Genomic DNA, 20,416 nt, shown 5'->3' with positions numbered 1-20,416 from the left:
CAAGAAATGCTTCGCATTAAAAAAAAACACTCAGTGCAGGCAATGTTATTTGATGTGAAAGCGAATGAAGGTGATCTCCGATGAACGAGGAGAGCTTTTTATTGGGCTGTTCAGACAACGCTGCGGGTCACCGCCCGATGTTTCTGTCGGCGGTTACCTAAATTTCACGTAAGGAGATTGAACTAAAAACAGATTAGAATAGTTTTACGTTATGGGGCCCCTTGTCTAGTTTACCGCAGAGAACGGACAAACCAACTAGAATCCTGGTAGTAAACATGAAAAAAAGCTAAAGAAAAACTAGGGTTCAGTATTTTTTAGCAATGCTTTTAGCCAGGAACGTGAAAGCTTCAGCATAGATTACACTTATGATTCCAACTAGTTTCGCCCAAATTGAAGTTGGTGTGATAACAGTTGTTTTAGCAATTTGGGAAATATAGCTAACAACGGTGGTATGACACTATGGAACTCTTGAAATAGTAGCTATCTACAAATAGTGTAACGAAGCTATCGAGATCTAACATTTATCGTTCTTTACGCACAGAATTATTCCTGCTACACTGAAATAAAAACACCGTGTCTCGCATAGTTCATCAAGGAAAACAGGAAACAGCAACTATATATTCTGTTTAAAATATAAGAAACGGGAGATGGTGATTATCGAATAATTATTGTGAAAGCACGCCATTAACCTAGGCTCTTCCAACTTTCGGTATAGGATTACGCATAAGCGGTACTATATCCTATAAATATGAAACCCGTCCCGTTTATGGTCCTCCCGTGCAAAAGATAAAACATGTAAGGTCTTTCACAAAAAACTCATCAACGGGACGAAAATGGGGGTGTAAAGATTTTCATTGCACAAGTTTTTGGCAAAGACATTCCAAAGTTTGCTGGCATATTGCTCCTCAAAATTCGCAAAATTTCTCATAATAGAGACTCCATAAGTATATTTTTGATTTTCCCTAGAACTGTTAACACTCGCATATAGCGTTTTTGAGGGCTTGTAGTTACCAGCTTCACTGTTAAGTGAAAAAGCATTTAGAATACGTATTTCACAGGATACCTAGGAGGTTCAAACAATTCTGTCGGCTTTATTTCGTCTTTTCTGCTGTTTACAGCATACCAACTTGAAGGTCAACCAGGATAAAGGTGTTTATTAGATTACGGGTGTTCTTGATTTTCAATATAAATCTTATAACTGGGCCTAAATTTGCACTGGGTTCTGTCGATACCGAAATGGTCGTGCCTGGGTTTCAGCAGAACTCTTGTAATTTTTTCTTGTAGACGCCAATGTGAGATTCACGTTGGGCGTGCTTGGTTGCGGCAGCTTCGGTGCTTTATTTAGGTGTCCACAATGCAGTGTTGAAACCGATTGCAACAGCTCAAACGACCGTACCTACTTGAAGCTGCGTCATATACATGGAAGCCGCGGTTACCTGAAAAGGAGGACAAATAACCTTCTCAAATATAACATACCCTGAGATCCAAGCCACTTGCAGGTATGCAACGGATTTTTTAGACCTCTTATTATTTGAGCTGCAAGCAATAGGCGATGCGATGGAAACTTTTGTCAACTTGCCTAACATCAACGACGTCCACACCTATACTGACAGGCTTGGCTCAGTTAAGCACCTCAAACAAGTAACAAAAATATGTCATATTTGTGAGAAGATGCAGAAAACCTTCTCACACCCGCTCTGTTTTCATTGCCCGAGAATACATCCTCCGGCGTGACACGTATGCCCTCGTCCACTCGCTGGTCTGCCACCTACCTCCTCCCCCTCCCCCAAACTTTCTCGGGTGGAGGAAGTCTCTCCCCGGAGTCTTCGGGCCAAGGTGGTCCTTACATCAGCCATCACTTCTGGTTGGGGTCAACCCTACGAAGACAGTGTCCAGTATCCGAAGTGCTGTGCTCCTGCGTCTGCTGGTGCCCTGCAACAAAGACAATGCCCGAAAGTGGGCACAAAGGGGATAAATTGTACAGTGATCAAGCTGGTGACTATGAAAGATGGATTAATGACAACACATTTCATAAGGCACTATTGCAATCTCTGTGTGAAATGTGCCTGCATGGTCATACTTAGTTTTATACTGACTATGGCGCCTGGCAATCCAAACGGGAAAAAAATTTCCATTCACGGAATAAGGTTTATAAGAAATGACAAAAAAAAGCGGTAGGACAGTATACGTTAAAAATTTCATTTGTTATGGGCTCATTCGTGATTTATAAAATTCTAATACAGTTCATGTAGAAACATTTGCGAGATTTTTGGGTTCGCTTTTTCGATACACTTTTTGGGTTAGACAAAACGGAAGAGAATTAGCTGCCTATTACTATGATCGCAAGGCGGCCGAATAATACCATGATACGCGGAAGAATGTTTGCTCTACTTCACAGCTTCTTTTTTTTTCTGAGAAACCCGTAGGAGTTTCCTTTGAACCATCGTGCTACATTCGGCTAAATGACAATTTTCCTTTTCACGCCAAGTTAATTCGTATCTCTAATAAGTCAACACTCTTCGCTATAAAATAGCTGCTCAGAAGTGCTCAACCACGCATAACTTAGTATAATTCTAAAAAGAAGAGAAAGTCATCGCACAATCCAATCGTGTCTCGTGAAAGCTTTTTCCTGATAGCCTTCATTCTATGATGCTTTCACATTTGTTATCGACGTTTTCTATAGATTACACTTTCGTGTGGTCCCTATTCAACATCGAAACGAGCCGACATCTAGGCTGCTCCTGTCGACCAGGTAACATTACTGTCACCTGAACGCCACAAGATCGATGCTCCAGGCTCTGATTTACGATGTCCAACCAGAGGAAGCGCAATCTGCGGCAAAGAAATCTGCCAGGTTCCTGCCTTTCTTTATTTTCGCTCGCTACACGAAATTCGGTAGAGCCATGCGCAAGACCATAAGTCTAAAGTATCCTCCTGCACCTACTGAGGATGTCTATGTTTATCGTGTTCGGATGCTTTCTAACTCTTGAGAAGTCACATTTTGATAAATTATTAGCCCATCTAGGTGCGCCGGCTCGACGCATGGCCATTACGGGAAGGTTAGGAAATATTCCATCTAAAATGCATGCCCTGCGCTTATGGATGTCCAGTTTTTCGTCATCTTTGTACTTTAGACGTGTCAGTGAAGCGAAGTCGCGTATACAGAATGCGCCACCTCCGCGAGTTTCGAAGAATTTGTGATTCGACCGCGTGTGTTCATGCATAGTTCATTTGAAAAGAGCCGACGTCCGTCCACACTGTTCGCCATCGCTCAGCTGTAGTCAGTGGTATTACTGCTTACAACTATTTTAAAAACCTATTTAGGAAAGATCTACCCCTGTGTGCACATTTTTTTTTTCAATTTGTATTTCGATGGTTAGAAGACGTGTTTGGTGCAATAAATCCTAGCATTCATTTCCGCTCATGTACCTAGAAAAAATGCGGGGATATAACGAAAGTATACTTAAATTTTCTTACCCCTTTAAACTGTATTTTATGTTCAATTTCGATTTCTTCTGGAAAAATTCCGAATTCAAATTTTTGTACTTGTGTGTTATTTACAATTCAAGTTTACAAGTTCAATTTTGTGGAACAGCATCTGCAGGATGCCAGTGGACTCCAATTTACAGTGCTATAGCAGTGCCTTCTGACACTGTCTGACATAAAAGCTTGTCTTAGATAGAAAGCACTGTCTGACTTAAAAAGCTTTGTGAAAGTGTGCTGCTCGGTTTCTCAATACAATTCTCGTCTTGTATGTTTTCCTTGTGGTATAGTGCGAAACAGATACACGAGTCAAAAATAGCGCGGCCCTATTTCATGAGAGGGCACATATGTCCTATAAGCTACTAATACCTGAAGAGAACTCAGGGACGTAATCGCTTTTCAAGAGGGTGAATATTACTCACTATAACACGTTAGAAACGTGAAAAACATTTCTTTTAAATACCGCCGTTGGATGATAGAAACAGCATCATTATGTACGGGTATAGTATAACAATCTCGTCATGATGAATAATGCAAACATTGCTTTAACAAGAAGATAGATATGTAGCATTGTGGGGTATACGCCAGCAGGTTCCCGTTGCATCTTAAGTGCTCGTGTTATCCTGCGGCATTCGAAACTAACTTTAAGGTTCCTTTTCTCGTCTGTGACTACACAGCAGCCTGTTGACCAAGTCAGTATCAATTTTCTCGTATGCTGGCATCAAGAGCACTATTACATGACCTCAATACAGTTCGGCATGCTTGCATATGGCATCGTATCCGGAGTGAAAGTTTTACGAAATCACTTCCAAGTCAATTTCTTTATAGATTGTAAGCAATACATAAAATAAATACAAGTAGTCTAAAGAAGATGTACTAAAGGATTTTTTTTTCAGTAACCTTCCTCTAGACTTCTTCACAGGTGCCTTATTTCACTACTAGTGCAAAGATATCCGATTCTATAATCCACAGAGAGCCTTTGATAGCCTAACTTCCCAACATACATATATCAGGTAGTTATGTGGAGATATGTACGATGAAACTTGTTACTGGAAATCCTGCAACATTAATGCATGAATCATCTATGATATATGGGATTCATGGAAATGCAAACAATGTTTTGCCGTGAAATCTATTATATTAATTGAGACTCATTGACGCCTACTGTAGTAGGACATTAGTAAATGATTGTCGTTAATGCATGCGGCAAACATTTCCTCAAATCAGAGGCATTATTGTGCGAAGTGCATTGAATATTCCACCGTACCGTTAAGAATCGAGTCTCTTCTGCTGGTGGTTCTATCGGCCCATAACACGTGATAATTAGGTCTTTTAAAGACAGAAAGACATCACACGTCCTCTTTTAGTAAACAGACAAAAACATCCACTAATCCACTGTTAGATGATGTTATCACGAAAAAAATTTATTTAGCGCGGAACAATTTCTAAAGGGCCACGCGCTGACTCTTGCGAATAGCATTGAGTTGTGCACATCTAACAACAGGATCGTGCTTGGACATAAAATCAGTGCAAACTGAGATTCTTTAATATAGAAGCGTACGTTATGCGAATTCAAGAACCGTACATATTGTCACGGTAAATTGTGTCATGGCGCGCCTCGTCAGCTACTTGCAGACGGTGGTCGCTGCTTTTTCTCCTTCTCCGCTCGTGTGCTACTTATCACACGTTTGCCACTTCTTACCATCCCCAGACTAACGGGCTTACCGAACGTCTGAACCGTACATTGACTGACATGCTCTCCATGTATGTTTACAACGATCACAGCGACTGGAACACTGCTCTGCCGTTTTCAACTTTCGCCTACAAATCATCACGTCATGAAACGGTCGGCTACTCGCCATTTAATATTCTGTTTGGCCGGGAGCACTTTCGCCCTTCGACTCAATGCTTCCGTCTGATTCAGCGACAACCACTTGATATTGTCTTGATTCCATCCCCCGAATGACAATCACACTCATGGTAGCTCACTGATCTGCTCTCTTAATCGCAGGGCGCACAAAAGTCCCCTTTATGATCGTGCACACAGAAATGCCTACTTCTATAAGGGCGCTCTCGTCTTGCTCTGGCTCCCATCTTGTTGGGTTTGTCTTTGAGAGAAGCTCCTGTCATACCAGACTGAGTCCTATCCAGTCCTACGCGAAGTGACATCTCTCACCTGTAAAATATCTCTGCTGGTACTCAAGTCATCGACTGTCACAACACCAAGCCACACCGTGTATGTTTCCCGCCTAAAACTTCACAACTGCGATACACCACCTCAACCATAGCAATCCCGGGGACGGCGCGGGGGTTATGTCGCGGTTGAGCATTGAAGACGACCACGATGTGGGCATGACTGAACGCCCGAGCTAGCTGGAAGCCCATGTTTATTGTGCTCTGTAGCTTGGCAACTACCAACTATAGTCACTACCGAATAAATACTCCATGTAACACTATGATCAAAAGAGCTTACAACTGGAGTCCGTTTTTCTTATTTTCTGTGTTATAAGGTGGTCGCATTCAATATCGATTGAGAATATTTTGCCATAATCTATTTTTTCAATATCTCAATGAAAAAATAAAAGATTGAACCAGAAGTAATGTGAGTGTACTGCTATAAGACATGCTGTGTCGCGCGCCTTTCTAGAAAATATTAGGGCGACAAGAGTATAGCAACTTCAGAAACGGCATGGTGGTTCTGACGCAAAATATTCCGAAAAAAATTATCCAATAACATTGACAGGACAGTTCACGGCCTGAGTGTGTCTGCAGCACCTTGTTGCTATGCGCTTTGCGTCTTTTCTCCAGCCGCCAGGGTAGCTTACCATGTCACAAATTCGAAAAGATGAAACGAGCACACCAGCATTCATGGCAGCTCAAGTAAAATTCATTTTATGTAGGCGGCTATGGCTAGTTGTCGTTCCTTGTATGCATTAAGATAAGACGCTGACGGCTTATCTTAACGCATTCATCGAGCTCTGCGAAGCATGGTTGGCCTACTTTGAAAGGATGTGTTCCGGGCTCTTATCGCTTGCGTTAACGGTACGGTAAGCTCTCTAAGCGATGGGTGATCCTTCTCCCTGCGAAATAGACGCGTTCTGTCGCATGAACGCAAAAGGGGTTATAGCCACCTTCCATGTTATTACTGACTTCGAAATGTCAATGCAACTGTAGCATGCAAGATTACGCTACTGTAAGTCAATAAAACTAAAACAGGTCCAACGTTTTATTCTTCAAGTGAACTGACCGAGGGAAAGTGGCGTCTACTGTAGAAAGGTATTGCAATAGTCTGCGCTACTGAATACGTTATATAATGAAAGTTCTGCTTCTGGTACACTTCCAGGAGTTCATAAAGCACATCGTTGCCCACGTTATCTTCCTGTATAGCAGGGACATGCAATTGCGCTCCTTCGTGAACCGTAAAAAAACAAGTATAGCCGCATGGATTTGGACGTGCCGCGGCAGCACGCTTCGCGTATTTAAGTGCAATATCTGCCCTACTGCGTAAATGCACTGCGGCATTGCAGGCGCGGTCTTTACGCAGCCTCTTTTTTCTTAGTTAGATTTTTGGAGCAACAGATAAAGCGTCGTTGACTGAGCGGCTTCATGTTCTTTTCCAACAAGTCTGCTGAAATGATGGTGCAGCCTCTATCTGCGGTAGACGTGGGGAATGCCAGCTCTTGCTATCGAAATAGCTAAATTTTAGGACTACTTTTCGTTTTCGGAAAGGTCGGGGTCGTTTTATATTGGGCGTGGCGTCATCGCCATGCCCGTGCCGCAGATGAAGCGCATTCACCGATTTCGCGGGCGTCTCGTTTTTGAGGAGAAACCAGTGAAGAAACGCTATCCCCTGATGTAAGCCGGTGTCGTGCCGATGGGACGGAAAGAACGACGGCTGTATGAATCAGACATTACTACCCTGAAGTGCGCTTTTTTGCAGCTATATGGGTTTCGGGAAAAGAAGTCATACGACTGCAGCTGGCTCGTACACGTACGTTTTCACTTTGCATTTACCATCGCTGTCGATAATCATTAGCGCTCTGGTATCGAGTAAGTTAAAAGTTTTGTGTGAGATGATAAAAAGCGAAGAAAAAGAGAGCTGCTGACGGCAGCCATCAACAATCAGAAATGTTATAAGGAATATCCTAACTATCGCAGTAATAAAGACAAAGTATGAAGAAATTTCATATTATCACCACCTTATCACCACCTGCAATAAACCTGTAATCTAACACGAGTTCTTGTATCAGTGAAAATGTTATTTGGGGTAGACAGATACACACAAAAATACTTTACGCAAAGTGCACCCAAAATACAGAGCAGAAGTTAAAATCACTGATAAACAGTCGCAAAAGGTCTACGCAAATTTCCTCCTCATAATGAATAACCTCGCTCGTTTTGATATGCCCGCAATGCCACGACATGGACGTCCGTCTACGAAATGGCCGACCTGGCACCTATTGAGAGGTGCGCGAAAGGTGTGCAGCTTAGACTAACTATACACGGCAGGACCAGAGTGGTCACAGACTCGCAACAAGCGTATAAAAGGTTCCAGTCAGGCTAGGTGTCCGGGTTGGTGCTTCGGGCGCTCAAAGGCAAGGAACCCCCGAAAGGGGAAGAGATAGAATTATTCTGGGTTCCGACCCACTCCGCAGTGGAGGGCAATGAGTTTGCCCAACAGCAGGCTCGAGCGCTGTCACACCGGGCCACAGCCGCTGAAAGGGAAGAGGAGAACGCAAAGAGCCAACCACTGGTCACGTACAGAGACATAGTGGAATATTGCAGAAACGGGAGACAGAGGCTTCCCCGAGCCACACCTCAAGTTAACGAGGGAGCAGCAGACAACACATAGGCAGATCCAGACAGAGTCGTTTCCTCACCCCCGATTACTAAACTGCATGTACCCGAGCCAGTACGGCCCCGTGTGTCACGGGACAGGTACACTCCAACACATGATAGCAGAATGCAAATTTAGCCAACAATACCCACCACTCCTCACCAGCCCTAACTCTAACATGATCCCCCTACCCATCCAACCCCTTAGAGAGCGATGGAAGATCTTGCTGTCCAGCCCCGCCCTGGAAGACCAGCTTTGGCTCGTAACCAGGGGCCAGGCGGCGAGAACAGCATATGGATTCCCGTGAAGTGGGAACCACTTCCATCCGGCGCATGCGCTGAAAAGCTCACGAAATAAAGTTCTTCATTCATCAGACGCCAAAGGAGATGGCAAGACAAAATACTAACCTGCGGCGACATTTCATTTGATGCGTCACTCACTTGTCGCAGGCCTTGGTAGGGGTCTGAAAACCGGGAAACTAAAAAAAAATCCCGAGAGCATAAGGAGGGGTTTGCATCGAATACGTGGTGTCTCAGTGCAGTCACCATTTTTTCTCAGTGCACTAATACGAAAATGCTTCTGTGCTGGCGCTTAATTCAAGCACAGCTGGCAGTGTTTGTTATGCTTTGGTGGCGATGACTTACATGCTTCTGCTCAGTAGACTTAAAAATAATTTCTGGTGTATTGCATGCCAAATGCAAGATATTCCTACGAGGCTCTGCAGTAGCGAACGATCATGACAGGACTGACGAAGACGACGATCGCCGATAGTCGCGCGCACTGGCTTCATCTTGTATGCCTGTCTTCTACCCGTTCTATACATCGTGTAAATGCATTGCCAAGCGTCTTTTCTCCCCGTAACAATATGATTATCAGGCTTGCCGAAGTGGTGGACTCTGGATACATTTGGTGGACTCTGGATTCTTTGCCATGCACCAAATGCACTGTACGTGCACGGGCTCTTCTGCATTTTTTGCACCAATTTTTTTATACAAAATTGTAACCGAAAGTTTCAGATTTTGTAGTTATGCACCAAAAACAAATATTGTATGCACTTTAGTGCATATGTTAGAACAACTGTAGCGGACAAATTCTAGATGCGAATGTACAGCTGCGTGTACAGCTTACATACAGCTTACGTACTCAACCAGCTTATGTACACTTCATAAGCATTCCAACAGTCCCGCGTAAGCTGTACATAAGCTGGTACTATACCAGCTTATGTACAGCTTACGCGAGACTGTTACAATGTTTATGAAGGCTTTAAAGAAAGTCCTGTTCACAAATCAGTAGTATATTTCAATGTTCTATGTAATACAATTTCATTTAAAAGTGTACTGGGTGCAGTCTACAAAATTAGGATATTGTTAAGGTATTGCTGGGGGGAAAATTCGCAACTTGATTCTCCAGGTTATTTTTTTTAACCTTACAATTTCGAAGAATTTGTGGTCTCGGTATACTGTAACTTGATACAATGCGACAAAACATTAATGCTGGTGGGTGAGTACTGAGCAACACAATTTCTACTTTCTTAATTATTTAGACAAGATATCATAAAGCAAAGCTTCATCTTAAGTACAAACTCAAAAATGCTGCATGCTGGTTAGAGTCTTTCTGTGTGCACTTTGACTCGTTTCAGAATGCCCGGCCTACACATATTCGTGTTTTATGAACTAAAATATTTCCTTTCACTGGCGATACACTTCCTGCACGTTCCCCTCTAACCTTGTTATTCATAAGCAGATTAACCTTTTCCCGACTCTGACCACCTAATTTCCCTGGACAGCTCCAGGGTCGTATTTATCAAATTACACGATATTTTGTTCTTAGGCAAACTTTATTTTTTTACTGGACTACCACTGGGTCAATATTCCTTTGCTTCACCGACTTCTTGCTGTTGTTGAACCTGATGGTGGTCTTTGTACTGTCTTTGTAAACTTTATAGAGACTTCTTACCAACTCACGATAGACATCCCACGACAAGGGCAGCCTCACGTTCGGAAGTGGCACGAGATACAAATCACTTACAACAACCAGCATGTGAAATCAAATTACGTTATTACAGCTTCCTAGTTGTGTGTTCTATCTTTGTTTCGAAATATCCAATTTATCGGCTCACTTTCCCTGGAATCTCTTCTTCAGTTCACTTCTCATTGGTGTATTTTGCTTTAGATATGACGGTTGCTGTTTTGATCCAAATGCGGTTAGGAAAACTAAAATCAAACTTTGAAGGCAATATATCAATGAAATAAACATAGAAGCGAGGAGCGATTCGGCTCACAAATTTTGTTTTACAGCGAAAGCTGTATATGGCTAGGCGAAGCGAAAAACCGTTCGTCCCATGTTTCGATAAACGTCTCCATTGGCTGAGCCATCAGTTACGTCAGTTCTCATACGTTGCACCCAAGCGGGCGCGCCATTGGCAGCGCGGCTAGTGACGTCGTTCGCTGCGTCGTACCTGCTCTGCCCGCAACGCCGGCTCCTCCGCTCGCCGTTGTCGCATGCGTTCGATATCTCGAGTTAGCTCGGCGTCGTGGTTAGCACCATCCGCCCGCCATTGACGCCTGCGTTCCACTTCGCGATTTCAACGTGGACGTTTCGTCGCAGCCGAAGCCAAAGTGCCGCTTGAGATGATAATGATGAAAAACTTTATTGAATAAAAAAAAGAGAGAGGCGAGGGAACAGGAAGGGTGGGTCCCTCGTCCAGGACTCCAGTGGCCGTTGCCGTACGCTCAGCATGGTCTAAGAGACCCTTCTGGATCTCCAAGTAAGCTCGAGCGAGGACGGCCTCCCAGGGCTCCCTTAGTGAGGTCAGTAGTAGGGGCGAGTTCGGTGGCCTACATATACATTCCCACATAATGTGGGGAAGAGAAGGCCGCCCCCCGCACCAGGGACATTCACCGGCATATACTGCTGGCCACTATGCGTGCCACAGTCCCAAGTGCGGAAAGGTGTGAGTTTGGATTTTTCGGTACTTCCGAGCGTCTCCTACTCCGAGCTGCGGATGCGGAAACGCGTAGATTTGTCGTTCGCGACGCTGGTGCTCCAGGATGTCGTGCGGGGTGTGGTCCTTTGGTATTTTACTTGGGGCGTCGTCTGCTCGGTTCGCTAGTTCCCAAGCTAGTGCGTTCGCCCGTTATTTTCCTGCGACTCCAGAGTGTCCCGGGCACCATGTAATGCCGTGTGATGCACCTAGTGTTTCGCCTAGTAGCTTGAGGGTTATCCGCGGTAGACGTCCGTTTATGAACATCCGGCATGCTGCTTGCGAGTCTGTCAGGACCGCTATCGAGTTCCCGCTTGCGTCTGCTTGTCTGATTGCTAGAGCTATTGCAGTTACTTCAGCTGTGCTCGTGCAATGGGTGCGCACTGAGGCCGAGATTTTGATGTTTGAGTGTGTGGAGTAGTTTACTGCCGTTAGAACGTGACCATGATGGGACCTTGCGACGTCCGTGTAAATGACATCACGGTGCCTGCCCACTGAACTTTTTAGTGAGTTGTCTCGCTCTAGCCGCGCGCCTTGCACCATGGTAGAGTGGACTCAAGTTCCTCGGAATTGGGGAAACTATCAGCTGTTCTCGTAATGTCTCGGGAACAGAAGCGAGATCTTCCTCGCAGTAATGGGGTCGAATAGGGAAATTTAAATCCACAAGGACCCGTCTCCCTGCCTTAGAGCGGTCGAGGCGTTCCCTTTGCCCCAGCATAGTCGCTGCCCTCAGTTCCTCGTAAGTATTATGGAGTCCAAGCGCTTGTAATTTCTCGTTGGACGTGCTGGGTGGGAGTCCTAGTGCCGCTTTATACGCCATACGTATTATTACGTCCACTTCTTTGGTTTCGCTAGGGCTGAGCTCTTGATACGGCAGGCTATACGTGACCCTATTTAGTACAAACGCGTGCACTAGTCGGATGGCCTCCGCCTCGGTTAGACCTCTGCCTTTCCTCGTTACTCTGCTTATCATGCGAGCTATTTGTTTGGTGGTCGTTTTTAACGTTTTGATAGTGAAGTCCGCTCTGCGTTTTTTGTTTTCTTGTAGCCATAGGCCTGGGATCCGGAATCTTTGTTTTTCCTGGATTTCCCTGTTACCTAACCATAGGCTAACGCTTTGATCTATCCGATAGTTTCGGCCGTGTAGCCTTACCCATTCTGATTTGTCTGGCGCGCAGGACATACCAATTTGTTCAGCAAAATCATTTACAGTTTCTATCGCTTCATGTAAGACTGGTGCTTTGTACCCTAGAGGGCCTGTTGTCGCCCACAGGGTAATGTCATCCGCATACAGCGAGAATTTTAAGTCTGGAATTGGCTCTAGCCGTCTTGCTAGTCTGTTCATGCCTAAATTGAATAAAAGGGGCGAGAGGATGGCCCCTTGAGGGGTACCCTTACCTGGCATGTCGAATTTATCTGACCTGATGTCTTCTATTCCTATCGTGGCTTTCCTGTCTGTGAGGAAGGAGCGTATATAATTGTACATTTTCTCCCCACATTCTACTCTTTCTAGTTCCTCAAGTATGAGCGTGTGCGACATGGTGTCGAATGCACTTATGAGAGCAAGCGCGACTACCATGTGCTCCCCTCCCGAAGTAATATTGCTTAGGACCTCCTCTTTAAGCCTGAGAAATACGTCCTGAGTTGATAGGTGTTGCCTAAAGCCGTACATGTAGTCTGATAGGAGGCTACGATCTTCTAGGTGATTCGTGAGCCTCGTGTGAATTACTTTTTCGAAGAGTTTCCCTAGGCACGATGTGAGGGATATCGGACGTAAGTTCTGCAGACTGCGAGCCTTGCCTGCTTTTGGGATGAGTATGACGGTGGCGTCTTTCCACTGTTGTGGAAGGTGCCCCGTCTCCCAGATCTGCTCGTTGAAATAGTGTACTAAGCGCTCAAGCTGCTCGTCACTTAAATTGCGGAGCATGGGATTGGTGACCCTATCTTCCCCTGGAGCTGAATTTTTCCTAAGGGCTTGTGCGGCAGCAAAAAGCTCTGCTTTAGTTAGAGGGGCATCTAGCGCATCGTTTTCTATACCTGAGTAACCGCGCGTGACATAATCGGGGTCTTTTGTTCAAGTATCGCTGCCTAAGTTCCTGAAGTAATTTGTCATTGTCGCCTTGGTATGTGCCGGTTAGTGTTCTGAGGGTTCGCGTAGTTGCGGTCTTTGTGTTTTCTGGATCTATCATACTTCTTCGGATGGCCCAGGTTTTCGCTGTCGATAGGGTCCCCTTAAGGGAATCAGTAAACTGGGCCCAGTTTTCTGCTTGTAGTTTACGTGCGTATTCGCTCGCCTGGGCCGAGATTTCTGCGATCCTTATTCTTAATTTTCTGTTTAGTCTTTGTCGATTCCATCTTTTGGTAAGTCCTCGTCTGCAGTCCCACAAATGTAGCAGGTGCGGGTCGACCACTGGGTTTTCCGTCGTTAATGTAATTTTTTTGGTAGAGGCTTCGTAGGCCTCTTTAAGGCCCTGCGCCCATTGCTCCGCATTTGCCGGCGGGTTTAAGGAAACTGGGTACTGGCGATATGCCGGCCAATCCGTCATAGATGCGGAACCGAGGTCGCGTTTGAGTTTGGGAGTGGCGGTGGAAAAGCTTATTATGAAATGGTAGCTCCCCAGGTTTTCCTGTAAGTTTTGCCAGTGACCATCTCTAACGTTCAGCGAAAAAGTGAGGTCTGGGTACGTGTCGGCGCTTACACTGTTCCCTGTCCTAGTAGGTGCCGAGGGCAGCGTTTCCAGCTGTAGGCCTGTATTTTCTACGGCGTGAAGGAGTAATTTGCCCTTCGGTGTATCTCTTCTGTATCCCCAGTTTGTGTGCGGAGCATTAAAGTCTCCCACGAGAACTAGTCTGTCTTTCCTCTCCATGTTTCCCATGGCGTGGGTAATTATAGACGCAAAATCCGTGCCTCTCTCTTTAGGTGGGCTATAGATATTGATTATTTGGGTTTTGGCGCGTCCTCTCTTAGTTGGAAAGAGTTCCACTATATGGTGTTGTGTTTGAGCGTTAGGAAGGTACCTAACGGTCGACGCGATCCCTTTGCTAACCAGCGTCGCGATCCTGGGATAATCCGGGTTGTGATGTGTATAGTAGTCGCGCAATTTAACCGTGCATTTGCCAATTTCTTGCAGGCATATAATGTCCGGCTTAACAATCGCCTTGTCGATGTAGCACTGTAGGGCCGCCGCCTTTTTTTTGGAAACTGCGGCAATTCCAGTGCCAAATTTCAACGATTTCGTGTGTTTTTGCCTGATTAGTGGCCATGGCCTGTGACACCCTCCGCATCCGTGGAGTCAGAGACTACTCCGTTTTTGGCTTTTCGAAGGGTAGGTGCATTTGGGCTACCTGCAGCGCGCTTACGATTCAAGTGTTTTTGAGTGGTGGCTAGCTCGTCGACTTGCTCTTTTAATGTTTTAAAATCGTCGTATAATTGCTTCTGGAAATTTTGCATTCCCTGCATTTGCTGCATTATTTGCTGTAGCATCGCTTCTATCGGTTTTTGAGACGACGGGATATTTTCTTCCACTACTGTGGTTTTCGGTTGTTCTACTTTAGCCATTTGTTTAATCTGTCCTCTGAGGGCGGCCATTTCCTGTTTGACTTCTTCTAGGGTTTGTTTGAGCATGCGATTTTCTGCTAAGACTCTCTGGTACTCGGGATTTGATGTAATGGGAGCCCCGGTTTTGACCATGCCCGTCCAGCTCACCTTTGTGTGATCTGTGTTCTCCGACTTGTTCCCTGGAGCCCTGGGCTTAGGGTTGAGCTGCGGGTAGTGGGGTTTTGGGCGGGGGATATCTATGTCCTCGTCTCCTGTGCTCGATCTTGACCGGGACTGGGAGCGTGATGCCTTCTTAGACCTCTTTGGGTTGGCTGGATTTGATGTTCTGGTGTGGGATCTCGATCGTGATTCACCTCTGGCTTTTGTCTTGTGTTCTCTGTGTAGCGAAGGCCATTCCTCCTCTTCGTCCTCTGAGTCATCCGAGCTGAGCCATCTTGGTCCTGGTGGTGGCTGCTTGGGTGTGTCTTTTCAAGGGTTCTTACTACGTGTTTTGATGGAGGCACGGGGACGTGCTTGGGGCTTTAGTCTTCTCTTACATTCCTTGTCTCCTGTTAAATGTTCCCCACCACAAGAGTCACAGATGGGGAGGCATTCGTGGTCCGCCTGGGGTTCTTTCGTGCCACACGTGCGACAGACTGGCAGATCAGGCTGTGGGCATACGTCTGTGCGGTGCCCGGTCTGTCGGCACGCGTTACAAAATTGAATAGTGTTCTTATATGGGTAGCACGCCAACTCACCACCCATGTAATATACGTTTCGTGGTATGATGGATCCGTAAAAGGTAATGACTGCGGTTTTGGTATCGCCGAGCATTCGTGCTCTGAGTATCTCGACTCCTTGCGTGCGGATTCGTAGATTCGCCATCAGCGTTTCGGCAGGGGTGTGAGACGCTAGGCCGTGTATTACACCTTTGCCGGTGCCTTCCCCAGTGGCCACGTATGCATTAACGGCATGCATTCTTCCATTAACGTTTAGGCTCGTTATGCGACGGATGTGGTCTGCCGTAGTTTCGTCCGGCGTCGACACAATGAATATGTTGGGCCCTGGTTTTAGTCTCAGGAGGAACTTGTCGCCACTTACTTGACCTCGGCAGGCTGTAATCACGGCTTCAGCGAGTTGTGGGCTTGTTAGGTTTTTCATTGGCAGTCCTTGATGCGGACGAAACACCACTTTAAAGTCCTCTTTCGGCAGCGGTGGTAGTTTCCGGAAAAAGGGTTTCCGTCTCGCGGTGGGTGTTGGCTTTGATTGATGCGGCTGGCTGGTCTTGCCTTTGCTTTCTTCGACGTTTTTCTTCAGTTTCTTGCCCTGCGCCAAGGCTTTCTTCTGGCGTAGCGTTAGCACTGTTTGCCAGCCGTCCTCGTCACCGGCTGGGTTTCTGGCTCGTTTTTGCATGGATGCTCGGGGGCCGCGTTGGCTACCTTGCTCCGGTGTATCGGCGTCTTGGTATTCCATGCTGTCGCGCTCAGGATCGGAGGCGTCAGCTAGCCGCATCGATGTCTTGCTATTCGTCGGGTTCCCCTGCGCCGCCGCAGCCGCAGCTGTCGAGGAGGGCGCCGTTGTCACCGTCTGTTGCAAGCACGCCATCAGCGTTCCCGCGTTGCAGCTGCCGCTTCCCTACTCGTTGGTAGGCTTAGCGGTGCTGCTGCGGGGTGGAAGTCTTCTTAGAGTCGTAGCGGCGTGAAAAACGGCCCCAGGTCCAAAACTGTGATGTCCTCTGGTGCCGCTTGACTTCGTCAATGCAATGATACCAATCTTTCCCGGGTGCTGAGGAGGTAACCCAGAAAAGCGCATCAAAACTGTGGAGCTCGATGCGGTGACGTCCGCACTAGTCGGCGTCCGCTCCGCGTTCCCTCGTCAATCCGGAGTAATGATATTAGCTTTATCAGCCGTATAAACTTGTCGACGCCATCGGCGTTTTGCCCGCGTTCGCTCAAAAGGCGTGCGGCGTTGGTGACTGTTGCCGGAGCCTCTGATAAAAATAGGCACTTCGTGCCGCAGCTAAACGTCGCCTCCCTTCCCTCCCCCTCCCCCACGGCCTCTCGCGCGTCGGAAGAAGGCACGTTTACATATATGGTGATTGTAAAGGAGAAAAGAGACGCCTACTTCTGCAGCCCTTAAGTGAGCACGGCGCAGAACGCGCGTTTGTTCTCCGCCGTGCGTTCACCCCCGTGAAAGACGCGCCCCTCGCGCCCGTTCACTCGCACATACAGCGTTCGGCGCGCGGCGACGATTTCTTCTCCAAATGACGTCATACGGAACCTCACGGCGACGGCGACGGCGACGCCGACGGCAGAAATCTGCTTTTGAGTGTCCATATAATTGCTATCGCAATAAAAAGAGAACTCTAATTTGTTTGATCATTATCAATAAATACCTTGTTTCAGCGCCCACGGTGAAAGCGCCCATCGATAACGGTGGGCGTTGACGCCGCTATCACTTGCAGTGCAATTCAGCTCTTGGAGTGTGCAGAAACGCGTGCTCGTAAAGTTCACCTGTTACGATACGCCCCCTTCACATGTTCTGTTGTTTTGGTTGTCGACGTTTGTCTAAATTTGGTGACGCAGGTAGTTTCATTGTTTCTTGACCTGTTCTGTCAAAAGCAGTCAGTTGCGACCGCCAGATAATTGTTTAATTTAGTTGTTTTCGTGCGACTGCGCTGGCCGATGGGCTTGGCGTCCGACGAAAGCACGAGCACTATACATCCAAAGCATTCATCAGCCTCCAAAGAAAGTATGTTCTGTGCAGGGATGCGATTTCGACACCCGAACGGCTGACCTTTTCCTGCATCACTTTCCGCGTTGAAAGCTCGGAACGCCCATCAAGTCGATTGGCGGGGCATTTGATTATACAGATGTATAATAGCAGGCCTCCAAAAACAAATTGCGCAACTTTGAGAATGAAGTGGCGTCACTTCTGTTTTTAACGTATATCACGTAACATTATTTTTTCTTCCACCGGAAGTGTTCCCTCCTCACACAGATGGAGCTAAGCCGCATGAACCGCCGAAGAACCGCCATGTTTTGAACGTATGGGTATGGAGTATGGGCTTCTATGGGAGCTTCGCTACCAGGTATATTTACCTTTGACGCTGGCTGCACTTCTGGCGTCACTTACCGTAGTGCTTTAGTGCGTGCTGAGACCTCTGGTTTACGAAAGTAAACTATTAAATATGGGATTTTATAAAATGAAGAATGCTGAATGCTTCCTTCGCGAAGTTCCTTGACTTAGGGCGACAATTATTGAATTGGGCTTTAGAGATAACAATGAGCGCAGAACTCCAAAACACTATCAGAGAAGTAGTTTTAATTAGGTAAGGCTTCAGAAATATGTACCTTCAGATTAGACGACTCCCTGTAGTTATGCTTCAGCATTTGCAAAGGCTGTAAAGAAATTTGCGGCACTTGTACACTAAAAAAAGGAGCGACCCTTGCTCTCTTAAAGGAGGAACGGCGATGACCCCTATGTTCGTCTTTAAATGGAGGAACTTTCCTCCCTCATGGCTGGGAGCAACTGTTACTCCCTTTCCAAAACCAACATGGCCGACTTCTGGCAAGTGAAGCCAGCAACACGACTATAGGCTTAACAACTAGGAAACAACTACTAGGGGCGCCAATACAAGGCTTCGAGATTCGCACGCACTGAGCAATGGTCTCGGAGGCTACAGGCAATAAAATATTTAAAAAAATTGTATGTACAAAAAGATTTTTCCCCCACGCGAAACATGTGTGAACGTATTATTATAATATTATAACACACATTTTTATATAACATTCAATTAATTCACAGAGATTATATTTATGTCTTAATTAATAGAGCTCACACAATGGTCACATAAATTTAGAGCAGTATTCAACTGTACACATACACATTCAATTCATAGAACACTTGAGAATCAACAACACACGCACATAGTCACACTGTTCGGTTTATACAATACACATGGTCACATTAACAAGCATACATAGACATTTTACACACAGACGTAATCATGAACAGATTCATTGACACAAGAATTCATAGAGCACTGACAGCACCAACACCACACGTTCGCCTTTCTTTAAAGACGATAGTCTTTCTTGGGGAACTTAAACGCTGAAAATTTGGTCTGTCTGTCTGTCTGTTTGTCTGTCTGTCACCCGATTCAGCCACCCGGCCAAAGTTGGACCACTTGCTTACCGCCCACACTACTTAAACTGGTACGGCTGTTCATACTTGTGAACGTTATCGATCACAAAGTAAATATTACGCATATCTGAGGCGCAACATCACTAGGTAAGTATTAGGAGGTGTGTTCCTTTAATAGAAAATACATAGATACGTAACTCTAAAGACCCTAGTTTCTTAAGCTGCCCTGAAAATGCCATGATATGCGCGCCAACGAACGACGTTCCCCGACTGCGCGCCGACGAGCGCCCTCTGCCATGGAGGAAGGAAACCCTCTGCACAAGCTCATGTTTCCCGATGTATTGCCAGATGGCGTCCATGTCTCACGCAGCGCCTCCTCAATTTTATCAATGCCAGCCAGATGCGGCCGATTCAACATAAAGGAAGCGCTGTCTGAGGCAGGGCAAAACATAAATGGCCGCTTGATGAAATAATGCGATGAAATGAAATCTGTTCAAACAAACCTTCATGCCAGGACGGAAATGGTACGAGAACAGCATCACGGGTGGCCGCGGATCAGACCAGCACTCATGTAGTACGGCCGGCAGAAGACTATCGTCTTTCGACGACATTTGCAGCGAAGCACGCAGATACGCGGCAAATTTCTTTCTTTTTTTTTTCTTTGTTTTTTTTTACATACTGTGCCAACTTGCGTACGATCTTATATAGGCACGAAATGCGGCCCTCAATTGTGCCGAAGTGCAAATCAGTTTTCTGTCAAGTTAAACATTTGTTGGTAAACACAAACCTAAACGTATTATGTGGTATGACAGGTACAGGCAATGCAGACAGACCTTTTAATATAAAGATGTATAATTTTGAACGCTTTAATTACAGTGTTTTAACGTAGTCCCGCGGCTAAGGCGTTGCGACGCTAGCCACCCTACCGCTGGGCGCCGCAGGGCTCGAGGACGTGACGGCCGCTTTTAGGCAGAAATTAAAAAAAAATGTCGCAGTTTCGCCCTAAGGGCGAAGCAATGAATGCGATAGCAACACAGCAATGTCATACGAAGTAAGGTGAGCGGCTTTGGTAGCAATATGAATTGTAGTAAACATGAGCTGATTAAGTAAGCAGGTGTGCTGCGGCGTAAGTATACGACATGAAGAGAGACTCCATGACCACGAGATGGCGCGTGTGAAACGGTGGTGTTGATGAGAAGCGCTTCCCGTGGGCAGCGCGTGCGAAGGGACACACCTGTAGCGCTGCACTGCCGATCCGGGCTGCATTGCATGCGTAGCGTGCGTTGGAAAATGTGGCCCGACTATTACTAACTGAATGAACAAGCGTGGTGTGAGCGCGCACACACAAACACGAATAGATCACACTGAATGACTGCAGACAACACTGGTCAAAACGCTGGCAGCAAGCATACGCCGCCGCGGTCGAAGG

The sequence above is a fragment of the Dermacentor silvarum genome, chromosome 4, assembly GCF_013339745.2.
Source record: "Dermacentor silvarum isolate Dsil-2018 chromosome 4, BIME_Dsil_1.4, whole genome shotgun sequence".
Taxonomy (NCBI): Eukaryota; Metazoa; Arthropoda; class Arachnida; order Ixodida; family Ixodidae; genus Dermacentor; species Dermacentor silvarum.
The sequence above is the reverse complement of the archived record's forward strand: the minus strand, read 5'-3'. Positions refer to the sequence as shown.